The sequence below is a fragment of the Hippopotamus amphibius genome, chromosome 15, assembly GCF_030028045.1.
Source record: "Hippopotamus amphibius kiboko isolate mHipAmp2 chromosome 15, mHipAmp2.hap2, whole genome shotgun sequence".
Lineage (NCBI taxonomy): Eukaryota > Metazoa > Chordata > Mammalia > Artiodactyla > Hippopotamidae > Hippopotamus > Hippopotamus amphibius.
The window spans coordinates 61856672-61869783 of NC_080200.1; positions in this window are offsets into that span (position 1 = coordinate 61856672).

Here is a 13112-nt window from a genome sequence, read left to right on the forward strand (position 1 = left end):
GGAGTTCATGGATGCCTTCAGAAACCTCAGGTTAACTCATGCATAAACCTCAGGTTAAAAGAACTGCTCATTTAAAGTCTTGAGAAAAATGATTATGTTCACTTCCTTTCTCAAGAATATAGCAGGCTAGGTTATTCAGACCAACAGTTGAAAATACTTGATAAAATATAAAATCGGGACTTCCTAGGTGGCGCAGTGGGTAAGAATCCACCTGCCAATGTGGGGGACATGGGTTCGATCCCTGCCCCAGGAAGATACCACATGCCACGGAGCAACTAAGCGTGTGTGCCACAACTATTGGGCATGTACTCTAGAGCCCGTGAGCCACAACTATTGAGCCCATGTGACACAACTACTGAAGCCCACACGCCTAGAGCCTATGCTCTATAACAAGAGAAGCCACAGCAATGAGAAGCCTGCACACCACAAGGAAGAGTAGCCCCCACTCGCCACAACTAGAGAAAGCCCGTGTGCAGCAACAAAGACCCAACACAGCCAATAAAATAAATAAATTAATAAAAAAAATATATATATATAAAATCGTATTTGTAAAACCACTGAAGAGTTGACTAAACTAGTAAACATCTAAGAGGCCAGAATCCAAGGACCGGATGGAAATGGAACATGGCAGTCGCTCTTGCTCTGCTGATACAGGCAAACTTTGAACCTGTGTTTTGACAGCTTCCAGGGGCAAGAATAACAACTATCAAAGCCTGCCCACGGTGAAACATCTAGTAAGAGACCTTCTAGCAGGATCCTCCCCCACGGCCTACAGAGCTGCTATCTCAGGAGGAATAGTGAACCAAAAGTAGACCCCTCTGAAACTTCTAAGAAAAGTTGGTCTCGCTGACCCTTATTAAATTGTACCCATGAACCAGCCCTGGCATGGACTGCACGTGAAACTCATGACACCTCAGTAACCAAATAATTTCAAGCAGTAAATTCAGCTCAGAATGATCTTGAACTGCTGGGACCCCTAAGTACCTGGCAGAAGCAAACACAAATTCTGTCTAGAGAAATGCCCTTGCTTCCCAGCCACCTTAGTCTGCTAGGGCTGCTATAAAAGAATACCGTAGACTGGATGGCTTAAACAACAGAAATTTATTTCTCACAGTTAGGGAGGCTAGAAGTCCAAGATCAAGGTGCCATAAGGGTTGATTTCTCCTGAGGCCTCTCTCCTTGGCTTGCAGATGGCTACCTTCTGTCTGTGTCCTCACATGACCTTTTCTCTGTGCTTGTGCGTCTCCGGTGTCTCTCTGCCTATAAGGACACTAGTTTTGTTATTGGATGAGGGCCCTACCCTTATGACCTCATTTAACCTTAATTATCTCCTTAAAGGCTCCATCACCAAATACAGTCACACTGAGGGCTAGGGCTTCAACAAATGAATTTTAGGGGGACAGTTCAGTCCATAACACTAGCCCTCAAAGAACTCCCACAAATGAATTTACGAAGATGATGAGCTGCACATTAAACATAAGCAAACATGTATATAAACAAGAACTAACAGATGACAGATAACAGAAACCATCCCACAAAGACTTCAGATATGGGATTACCAGACAAAGATCATAAAGAAATTATACTTACTAGGACCTTTTTTTTGGAAAAGTGATGAAACAATTTTAAAATATCAACCTTATGCCAGAATTACATCTTTGCTGCCATTTAAACATACAATGAAAATTTTTATTTATCAAGAAATTAAGGTAATTTTTAGGGTGTGCACAAGCAAAATCTTTAGAGATTTCTGCATCCGCGTGAATGAGGCTACATCAGTCCTGTGCATTTGGAAGTCTGTGGCCCCCTTTTATTTACTTAGGTTTCCCTTAGGCCAACACAGGCTTGGACATGTAGTGGTAAGTCGATAAATATTGGCTGAATAAACAAGGCATAATTTTCCAGGAGATACTTTCTGCTGCTGAAATAGCAATGTGTATGAATGCCTTTCTTAGCAAGAGACACATTCATATGGCAGCTGAAATATCAATTGAACAACAATGATACGCTAGACTTGGTATGTCTGTACTTTTTCATCTGCACTTCTCAGTTATAGTGCTTCAGGCAGGTAGTCTCAACAAGGAGGTGCAAGGAGTCAAGTCAAATCATCAAAACAAAGTACCAAAAAAAAGAAAAAAGAAAAAAACAAGTACCAAATGTTTCTTATCCCTAACACATTGATACAATATTCACATAAAAATTACTTGCAATTTAAGCCAGAGTTACTGAATGAAGGCCTTCAAGACAAGTTTTTTTCTGCACATCCTATTATGAACATTTTCAAATATACAAAAAAGTTGAAGGAGTAGTATAATGAACACCTATACACCCCCAACCTAGACTCAACAATTATTAACACGTAGCCATAGGTATTTTAACTATAGTTTTTTTTTTTGTTTCATTTAAAGGCATGTGTCTGAACGACTTTCCCCCTAAGCACTTTAGCATGTATCTCCTATGGTTAGAATAATGCCCTTTAAAACCATTACCACACCATAATAATATCTAGAATCTAAAGTTTCTGTCATTGTCCCATTGTCTTTTACAGTTTTGTTTTGAATTGTTTTTTGAACAAGCATCCAGTTGACCTTCACACATTGCCCCTGGTTTAAGCCTATATAGTCCTCCTTAATCTAAAACGGTCCTTGTAGCTTTCATTTTTTGATGACAATGCCTGTTGGAAAATCATAGGACAGTTGTTTTATACAATATCCTTCATTCTAGATTTGTCTGATTTGTCCTGGTGTCATTTAACGGTTCCTGTAGCCCCTGTATTTCCTATAAACTGGAAGTTAGCCTAGAGGCTTGATATGATTCAATTTAAACATTTTTTAGCAAGAATATTTCATAGGTGATGTGTCTTTCATGTGGTAGCACATCAGGAGGCCAAAATGTCAGGTTGGACCACGATTACTGTTGCTGAGTTTGATCACTCAGTTAAAGTGATGGCCACTGATTCTCACCATTCATCTGTAGAGTAGCGACTTCCCTGGTGGTCCAGTGGTTAAGACTGCATGCTTCCAATGCAGGGGGCCTGGATTTGATCCCTGGTCAGGGAACTAAAATCCCACATGCCTGTGGTGTGGCCAAGAAAGCAATTTCTTTAAGTAAAAAAAAAAAAAAGTGTGGAGTAAAACACGAAAGCCAAAGTCCTTCATATTCTTTCATTTATATCTTTTTCATGAAGTAGGATAGCCAAATTTTTAAATTATTCTTAAATTTGAAAGTGCATGCTATCATTAAAAACATTCTTGTTGATATTCATAATGACAAGTATATTTTACAAAACCTTCTAAGCTCTTTATGAAAAACTTCTATAATTTTTCCAATGAAATAAAACCTTCTGTTTGTGTCAATCTCCTAATTCTTGCAAAGAAAGGAAGGAAGGGAGGGAGGGTAGGAGGGAGGGAAGGAAGGAAGGAAGGGAAAGAAAGAAAGGAGAAAGAGTAAAAGGTAAATCACGATTGACTCCTACATGTCTTCCCAAATGCAAGTGTCTTGACTGTCTGTCCATGTGATGTAACTGGGCCTTTGAGAGTTCCTTCTGAAGAGACGAAAGGGAGAAAAAGAGAAGTTGGGCTTAAGCCACACAAATTTAGATTGAGTTGTCACATCTGACCTTATTACTCAATGAAGCAGATAAAGGAGATGCTTTATTTGGTGCGATGTACACAAATGCTCACCCACACGTCCCTCAACTATTGTAAAAGAGCAAAATGTGAGGAGGGCCTCAGATGACGTGCCACAACAGAGAATTCTGTGGTCTCTGCTGTAACATAAAGCAAGTCAGTAAGTCCTGGGCAAACACGGTAGAATCCTGGGATGAAGCAACACGTTGGCAGGTGAGCTGGTGACTAACAGAGACCAGAGCCCATTAGAGTCAGCAGTTGGCACAAGCTCTGAGACTGCAAATAAGGTCAGAAAGGAGGCATAATCTGACATTCCCTCATTCTGCCAACACAGAAGGCACAGTGCAAACACATGCCCATACATTTCCTTTTCAATACGTCTCCCTTCCAAAACCAAGTATGATTTATAAGTTGTAAAGAGTTGCAGGCAAGTTGAGAAATACTGGGCTTCTCTACCCTAGGATTTCTGGGTGCCTTTAACCCACTAAAATGTGTTGAGGACCCACAAGAGGGGAATATGGTTACCAGTGTTGTTCGCTTGTCCTTGGTCACTGAACTCTTTTCACAGAGGCCATCTCACACAGCTGGAGTGCCTGGGCATGCACTCTGCAAAATGCTGAACCATGCAAGCCCCAAGGGCCCCAAAGATCCACCCTTGAGAGCAGTAAAGCATCTACATTGGCCATGAAAACTTCCATGTCCAGAGGATCATTTAGCCCAGGAATTTCTTGAAGCTCTGTTGGATATCCCAGCTATGCTGGATTGCTGCAGGCTGGTAATAAATGCCATCTCCAAGGGTGGGTGGATGATGGGCTGTTCCACGTGAGCTCATCGGCTCAGCTCCAGAACGTCTCAGGAGTTCCATGGCAGTCAACAAGCATTCTCAGGAGTGACCTATGAACTTCCTAATGTTCTTGCCTTGGGAGATGAGTGTCATGGGCTAAATGCTGGCCTCCAAAACACATCCACGCCCTAATCCCTGGAACCTGTGAATGTTACCTTATTTAGAAAAAGTCTTTGCAAATGTAATTAAATTAAGGATTTTGTGCTGAGATCATCTTGGATTATCCAGGTGGACCAAAAATCCAATGACAGGTGTCCTTATAAGAGTGAGGCAGAGGAAGATTTGAGACACACAGCGGAGAAGGCCATGTGAAGATGAAAGCAGAGATTGGAGGGATGCAAGGTCAAGGAACGCCAGCAACCATGAGAAGCTGAAAGAGGCAAGGCATGGATTCTCGTTAGACCCTCTGCAGGAAACACTGCCCTGCCAGCACCTTGATTTCAGACTTCTCAACTCCAGAACTGTGAGAGAGAAATTTCTGTTGTTTTAAGCCAGCCAGTTTGTGGCCATTTGTTACAGCAGCCACGGGAAACTAATACTCACGCCTCACCACCAACCTAAACCTCAGTATTGACGTGCTGGCTCCAGAGGCTGTAGCCCAATCTCCAGGGTCAACCCGGCTGCCACACCTGGTTACATGCAGTGTCCAGAGACAGCTCCTGGGGCCCCAAGGGAGGATGCCGTTAACCAATGAGTCTGTTGAAATATGCATTTTCATCTGATATTTTGGATTCTAGCCTGAAATTGTGTAGTTGCCCTAAAGCGGAGTTCTTCCTAGAAATTTTATCTTAGATGTGTGGAACCCAAGAAACCTTTAGGGGTTATCTGGTACCCCTTACTCCTGTACTTATGGAAACCATTAAACTCTGAAGCTGAATTTCTTTTCTTACCTTCTTGTACGCCTTCATTGTCATTAAACATTTACTGAGCCCTTATTTTGTGGAATATGCTGTTAGACCCCGAGGATAAGCAGGTCAGGTATGTCTAAGACCTGATTCCGGTCCTCAAAGATTACTACTGAATTAGGGATGACTACCTAGTTTTACCGGGAACGAATCTGTTTTTACAACCTCACTTGGGGAACCCATGTAATGATTAGCAGTCTGACTGTTTAGATGTAACTCTGGAACCTAACTAGAATTTCTAGATTTTTTAGGGTGAAGTCTTCTTTTTTGCACAAACTTTAAGCATATGACTTAAAAATGACATACATGTCATTTTTGTTTGTAAAGCTCTCCATTCCTCCTTCTCCTGGCAACAAGATCTGCCTCTCTTTCAGAGAATGGCTCCAAACACAGAGAATTCCAAACGTAGTGTGCTAGGGGACCTGCCAGACTCCCCCCTGGCCCATGTCCCTCTTGCTGCTCCGCCCCTGGGGAGGGCATGCAGTCTAGGCTGGACCACACATACACCCTCTAGTGCCCATGAACGCTGTGTTACTACTCCTGGCCCCTTCAATCCACTCACCAGCCTTCTCCATCCTACTCTGGGGCCGGGCTTTGGACACTTCAGCTGACAGTTACATTAATACAATTTGACATCGATCCTAACAATATATGAGGGCAAGTCAGAAATTATCCACACCCTGGCAGTAGAATTTATAGAAGTTTTAATATAACCAGGGTGCGTATAATTTTTGACTTACCCTCATATTTAATTTCAGATTTTTACCAATTATTCAGAAGCTGTAAAATAATATCTAACACTGACTGCGCACTTGCCAAGTGCCAGGCACAGTCCAATGAACTTGATGCACGTTAATTCATTCAGTTCTCAACCAACAGTCTGATGAGGCAGGAGCTGAATGGAAGACTCAGGTTCCTTGAGTTCCCCAGGGCCCACATCTCCAAAATGGCCTCACTCAGGGTCTAGGGCCTGTGCCAGGAACACATCCCTGACTCACAAGGGACTCTGCGAGTCTGCATCAAAGGTGCCCCTGCACCCTGTATTTCTGAGTTCAGATGGGTGTTTATCCTCACCCTCACTTTCCTCCCTGTGATGCTCCATGTCCCATTTCCCTGGGGTGGTCCTCCCTACACTGCAGGATGCGACACTGCCTTGTGAATAGGACCATGAGGACTACTCTCTTGACCAACTTCTGGGTATTCATTGAGAGACTGAATATACAGACAACAGCCAGGCCATATATGACAATAGAACTCTGACGCACAATCTGCTGGAACCAGCCCAGGAAGCCAAACCACAACCATTGCAGCAAGCAACTCAGGACGGTGAGCACTTAATCAATAACTGTCAGCTTCCCTAATTTTTGGCCCTGCTTCCAATTTAGGACCAATCAGAGAAAGCCAAATAAGCAACCCTAACCAATCACACAGGATGATACCCCCCCCCACCCCCGTCCCCAGTTAGCCCGCCTCCAGCTTCCCCATGACAACAGCCTCGGATCAGGGCACACCTGCAGCCTTCCCTTTTCTGTTATAAGCTCCCCCACTCCTCCCCCCTGTCTTTGAGTCTCTGCCAAACACAGGAGGGTGGCTGACTCCTTGAACAGCAAGCTCTGAATAAACAGCCTTTGTTTTTCTCATTTGGGTGATATTTATTTCCACCTCTTTTTAGTTTTAGCTGGCCCTTACCTCTTTCTGTTGATGCCCTGACCACCTCTGCCTTTCAGATAACCTTCACTCTCTCTGTGGCCTGTCCCCCAGCCTCAAATCTGTTCCATTTCTGCACGAATGACCCAGTCTAACAAGCGTCAGGCTTTTCCTGCAGTGACTCATCAATTTCTTCATCAGGCCACACGATTCTATGGCAGGTTGAGACTTCCAATCACGGATTGACACCCACGGAGCCTCATCTGAGCCCCAGAACTGAGGAAGCAGTTGCCATAGCGATAGAGGCAGCAGGCGGGCGGGCGAGCGAGTGGCTCTACCTCCAGCCCACGCCGGCCGAGGGGCCGGGCCTTCCGCGGCGTCTGAGCTGCTCAACCCCCATCCTCCCCGCCTCCCCGCCCCCACCCCGAGCACAGTGGGGCTGGGAGTGGGGATTGTCCGTGTGGATCACTCTTGGATCCTTGGCTTAGCACATCCCCTAGGTTGGCTGTTAAAGATTGGCGTCACTCGGTTGTGCTGCTCAGACTGTGCTGCTTAGCAACGAAATAACAAACAACGTAAATCGAATCTCCATCAAGTCTCAGTGAGTGCCTTGTTTACGTGGACGCAATCTCAGTGCGCAGTGTCAATGTGGGGGTGGGGACGGTCTAAACCTTTTCACATGGAGGATTAACACATACAGTAAAAAGTGCACAGGGCTTAAGAGCACATCTTGGAAACTTGTAACTAGCACCCAGATGAAGACAGAATATTTCCAGGGCCGCACAGAATTCCCTCCTGCCCTTCCCGATAATCAATACCCACTCTCCCGCACATGGTTGTGATTTCCATCACCATCGAGCTGTTCTGCCCGTTTTCTTCTTCTTCTTCTCCTTCTTCCTCCCCTTTCCCTCCCCGCCTCTCCCCGCCCCTCCCCCTCCTTCTTCCTCTTCTTCTTCCTCCTCCTCCTCTTCTTCTCATTATATATTTCAGGTGTGCAGCATTTCAATTCCACATTTTATACTCTGTATACACTACAGGGTGATCACTACTACAAGCCTAGTTACCATCAGTTACCATACAGTTGACCCCCTTCACCCATTTCCCTCGCCACCAACCCACTTCCCCTCTGATTACCACTGCTCTGTATCTATGAGCTTGTTTTTATTTTATTTTGTTTGGTTGGTTGGTTTTTCCACATGAGTGAAATCATACAGCATTTGTCTTTCTCCACCTGCCTTATTTTTTCCCCACCAGTCAGTGCCACTGAAACCCTGCATCCATTGATGCCAAGCCTGAGAGTTAGGGCGTCCCAGAGCCAGGGAGGCCCAGACGGTCACTGCCTCTCAACCTCAGGCATTAGAATTCTGTTTCTCCCCAGAAAGTGTTTCATTTCTTTCCAATTAGTTTCCTCTTCTAATTTTAAAAACTGCTTATTTTGAAATCATTTTGGACTTACAGAAAAGTTGCAATAATAGTACAAATTGTCATACACATTACACCCACATTCCCCGAATGTTAATATTTGCTTTGCCATTCTCTCTATCATCACGGATAATTTGTATATATTAATGTTTCTAAACTGTTTGAGAGTAGATTGTAGACATGTTGCCTCTTTGCCTGTAAATACTTCACTATATATTTCTTTTTTTGGAAAAAAGGACACTTTCTTATATAAACAACACAGAACATTTATCAAAATGAGAAAATTACCATTGGTACACCATTGTCATATAATGTACAGACCTTATACAAATTTTGCCAGTCATTTACAAATGTCTATTTTTTAAGCTGCTGGGTTTTTTGGTTTTTGGTTTTTTTAAGATTTATTTTTTTAATTAATTAATTATTTTGGTTTTGGCTGCATTGGGTCTTCATTGCTGCGCACGGGCTTCCTCTAGTTGTGGCGAGCAGGGGCTGCTATTTGTTGCGGTGCAAGGGTTTCTCAGTGTGGTGGCTCCTCTTGTTGAGAAGCTCGCGCTCTAGGCACACAGGCTTCAGTGGTTGTGGCTCGCAGGCTCTAGAGCACAGGCTCAGCAGTTGTGGTGCATGGGCTTAGAGGATTCTTAACCTCTATGCCACCAGGGAAGCCCCTAAGCTGCTGTTTTTTAAAATTATTTTTATTGTGGTAAAATATATGTAACATTAAATTTGTGGCATTAAGTACATTCACACATTATGCAACCATCACCACTGTCTTAGTCTGTTTGGGATGCTACAATAAAAATACCATAAGCTGGCTGGGAGGCTAGAAACAGAAATTTACTTCTCACAGATCTAGTGGCTGGAAGTCCATGATCAAGGAGCTGGCAGATTGGGTATCTGGTGAGAACCTGCTTCCTCTTTCACTGGCTGCCATCTTCTCACTGTGTCATCCCAGGACAGAAGAAGCAAGGGAGCTCTCTGGGGTCTCTTTTGTAAGAACACTCATCCCTCTCGTAACCTAATCACCTCTCAAAGGCCCCATCTCCAAATACCATCACATGGGGGATTTGGCTTTAATATGTGAATTTGGGGGGACACAACCGTCTATAACAACCACTATCCGTTTCTAGTACTTGCTCATCATCCCAAACTGAAACTCTGTATGCGTGGAACAATAATTTCCCAGCTCCCACCCCCCATCCCCCTCAGACCGCTGGTAACCACTATCTATTCTGCCTCTATGAATTCGACTAAGTACTTCATAAAAGTGGAATCACACACTATTTGTCCTTTTTTGACTGGATTATCTCACTATGCATAATGTCCTCAAGGTTCATCCATGTTATATAACATGACTAATGTCTTTTATAGGGAAAGGGGAAAAAAATGTTTTTTCTTGGTCCAGGATCCAATCCAGAATCCATATTGCGTTCAGTTATTGTGCTTCTTTAGTCCCTTAGAATGATGCCTTAGCCTTTCTTTGTTGTTCATGACATGGACATGTTTTGTAGGGTGCAGACCAGTTGTTTTGTAAAACATCTCTCAATTTGATTTGTTTGATATTTCCTCACAATGAAACTCAGGTTGTGCATTTTGGGCATGTTGTGCTCTTGTGTTGCATCATATCAGAGCAACCTGTGGTCAACTTGTCCCATTAGTGGTCACATTAACTTTAATCACTCGGTAAAGATGGCAGCCAGAGTTCTCCACCGTGAAGTTACTATTTCCCCTTTTGTAGTACCCTGTGGGGAAAGAACTGGAGACTATATACAAATCCTGTTCCTCATTACAATTTCACCCACCATTTTAGCATCCATTGATGATGCTCCCTGACACGATTATTACTGTGGTGGCTCCAAATGGTATTTTCTAATTCCATGATCCCTTCTACATTCATTAGTCAATATTCTACCATAAGGAAGAGCTTCCCCTTTTCCCTATGTATTTATTTTTTATTTACATAATTATATCTGTATGCACTTGTGGATTCTTATTTTAGGCTAGGATTATAATAGAAGCAAGTAAGAATAGGTATAATTCAATAATATTATTATCTCAGATTTGTCCAATGGGAGCCTGTCCAAGCTAACTATCTTTTGTCCTTTTGGTATGTTCCTATGATCCTTTGAGCACTTCCTCACTATCTGGTGGAATAATATGTTTTGGACACATCTTGTATCTTTCCTACCTGAACCTTGAAACTGGCCATTTCTCTACGGAACTCTGGTTCCTTTTAGTGGAGAACGGTCTTCGGAACTCCCAGATCTGGGCCCTGGGTGAGTGTCAAGGCCCTCCTAGCAGGTAGAATGGGACACGCCAGCATTAGCTCTGTGGCACCTCAGGCTTTATACCAGTGCCTTCTTGCACCAGTTCCAGTTCTCAGTTGACGGCTAAGCTACAGATATTAAAAATCATGAGTTCATTCTGGGAGGTGGATTATAAGTGACTGATTTTCTTCATTTTTAAGATGTATGTATTCATGTCCTCTTGCTGCTGTAACAAACTACCACACGCTTAGTGGCTTAAAAGGACACACATTTATGATCTTACAGTTGTGGAGGTCAGAGGTCTGAGTGGATTTCACTGCCTGCAGTCAAGAATTTCTGCAGGCCTAGGTTCCTTCTGGAGGCTCTAGGGGAGAATCTGTTTCCTTGCCTCTTCCACCTTCTAGAAGCCGTTTGCATTCCAGGCTAGCGTCCCCTTCCTCCATCCTCAAAGCCAGCACCTCCATCACTCTGACCTGTGCTGGTCCTCACATTTCCTCTGCCTCTGCCTCTCCTGCTGCCCTCTTCTAAGGACCTCTGTGGCTGCAGTGTTCCCCCTGGAGGATCCAGGATAACCACCCATCTCAAGATCCTTAATCACATCTGCAAAGTCCCTTAGTTGTTTTGTTCTGTTTTTTGGAGGGGACTTTAACATATGTACAGGTTGTGGGTGGACATCTTTGGAGGCCCATTATTCTATTCAATGTATTTTATATATTGTTAATTAAAGAACACAAATTATTGTGGTAATAAAAAAGTTATAAGAAAAGTGCCAAAGGGACAGCTGCCCTCTTGCTCACTCCTGCAACCCTTTATAAAAATATTTATTTATTTATTTATTTTTGGCTGTGTTGGGTCTTCATTGCTGCACACGGGCTTTGTCTAGTTGTGGCGAGCAGGGGCTTCTCTTGCTGCTGAGCATGAGCTCTAGGCGCACAAACTTCAGTAGTCGTGACATGTGGACTCAGTAGTTGTGGCTCGGGGGCTTAGTTGCTCCAGGGCATGTGGGATCTTCCAGAACACCAGGGATGGAACCCGTGTTGCCTGCATTGGCAGGCAGATTCGCAACCACTCGCCACCAGTGAAACCCCCCCAGCAACTCTTGATGGCCTCTGGCACCAGCTCCTGAAGCATCCTGCCACTTTGGTCGAAGGGCAGCTGAGATAGCAACTTGTGACAAGGTGGCTGGAGCTGGCCCCAAAGGCAAAGCTCCAGGGTCACTGCCCAGGTGAACGGCTCTGGACTCTCTCCTTCCAACCCCCAGCTCCCCGGGCAAGACGTCCCCTCTTTTCCTGTCTCTGAGATTCCTCCGGCTGGCATGCACTTTAGAGGCAAACTCAGGACACTGTGGGGCGCCTGGGACTCGGTTTCCATTTGAGTGGCTGGATTGCAAGCACAGGACGGTGGCGTTTAACCTGTCTCCGTGCATCCCATGCACGAAGCGTCTACACCGCCGTCTTCCTTCGTAACCCCTCGGCTTGCTAGCTCGGGTCCAGCCTGCCCTGCGCACTGTGCCCACCCTGCTCATTAAGGGGCCCACGTGATCCGGGAGCCCGCCCCCCCCCCCTTCCTGGCCGCCTCGCTTCTGCTTTCTCTGCGACCCCCAATCCCTACTGCTCTGGAAACTCCTATTTGCTTTTCTCCCTAACACAAATACTGCCGTTTTACAAACCTCGCGCCCCCATGCCGTCCCTTTGATTCGGAGCCAGGTCTCGCTGGGAGAGTCAGAAAGGATTCTGCTGACTCGGCGCCCCTTTCCTTGCCGGCCCTCCCCTCCCTCCCCTACTCCCCACGGCCCTTGGGGGACATCGCGCCCACGCAAGGACACCGCCCCTCTCGGCCTCAGAGGCGTCCGCAGTTCTCCTTTCTCCACCCGCAGCCTGAGGTCGGCAGCGACCCTGGAGGGACGCGATCCAGGGGTGCCGCCGCCACCGGCGCCCTTTGAGAAGCCCTTTACGGCTTGGGATCCGGTTATGGTTGGTTTCGGGGACTCCGGGGGTGGCTAAGATTGCGCCTGGGGTCAAACACCTTCGTTAGTGTCGCGTGCCACCCTTTCCCTCGGACCGCAGCTCCTGGGCGGGGCAGGGGCGGACAGCCCCTCTGCATCCAGCAGGCCCGGCCTGGGGACCAGCCTGGAGCCACGTGCGAGCCTGCAGGCCGGCCTGAAGGCCAGCCCGCCCCCTGGGGGGTGCAGCTAGAGACTCCTCACCCACCCTCTGCTGCCCCAACCCCATCCCACCCCATACAGGCAGGAAGAGAGAAAAGAGAAAATGGAGGTTTGCAGGAAAGGTGACAGAGGCCAAGAGCAGGAGGCTGTCTCCCAGGCGATTTTCTTGCACTTAAAATGGAAATGACATACCATGTACATCCCTCTAAGAAGGACAATTAGTTTTAACCTCTT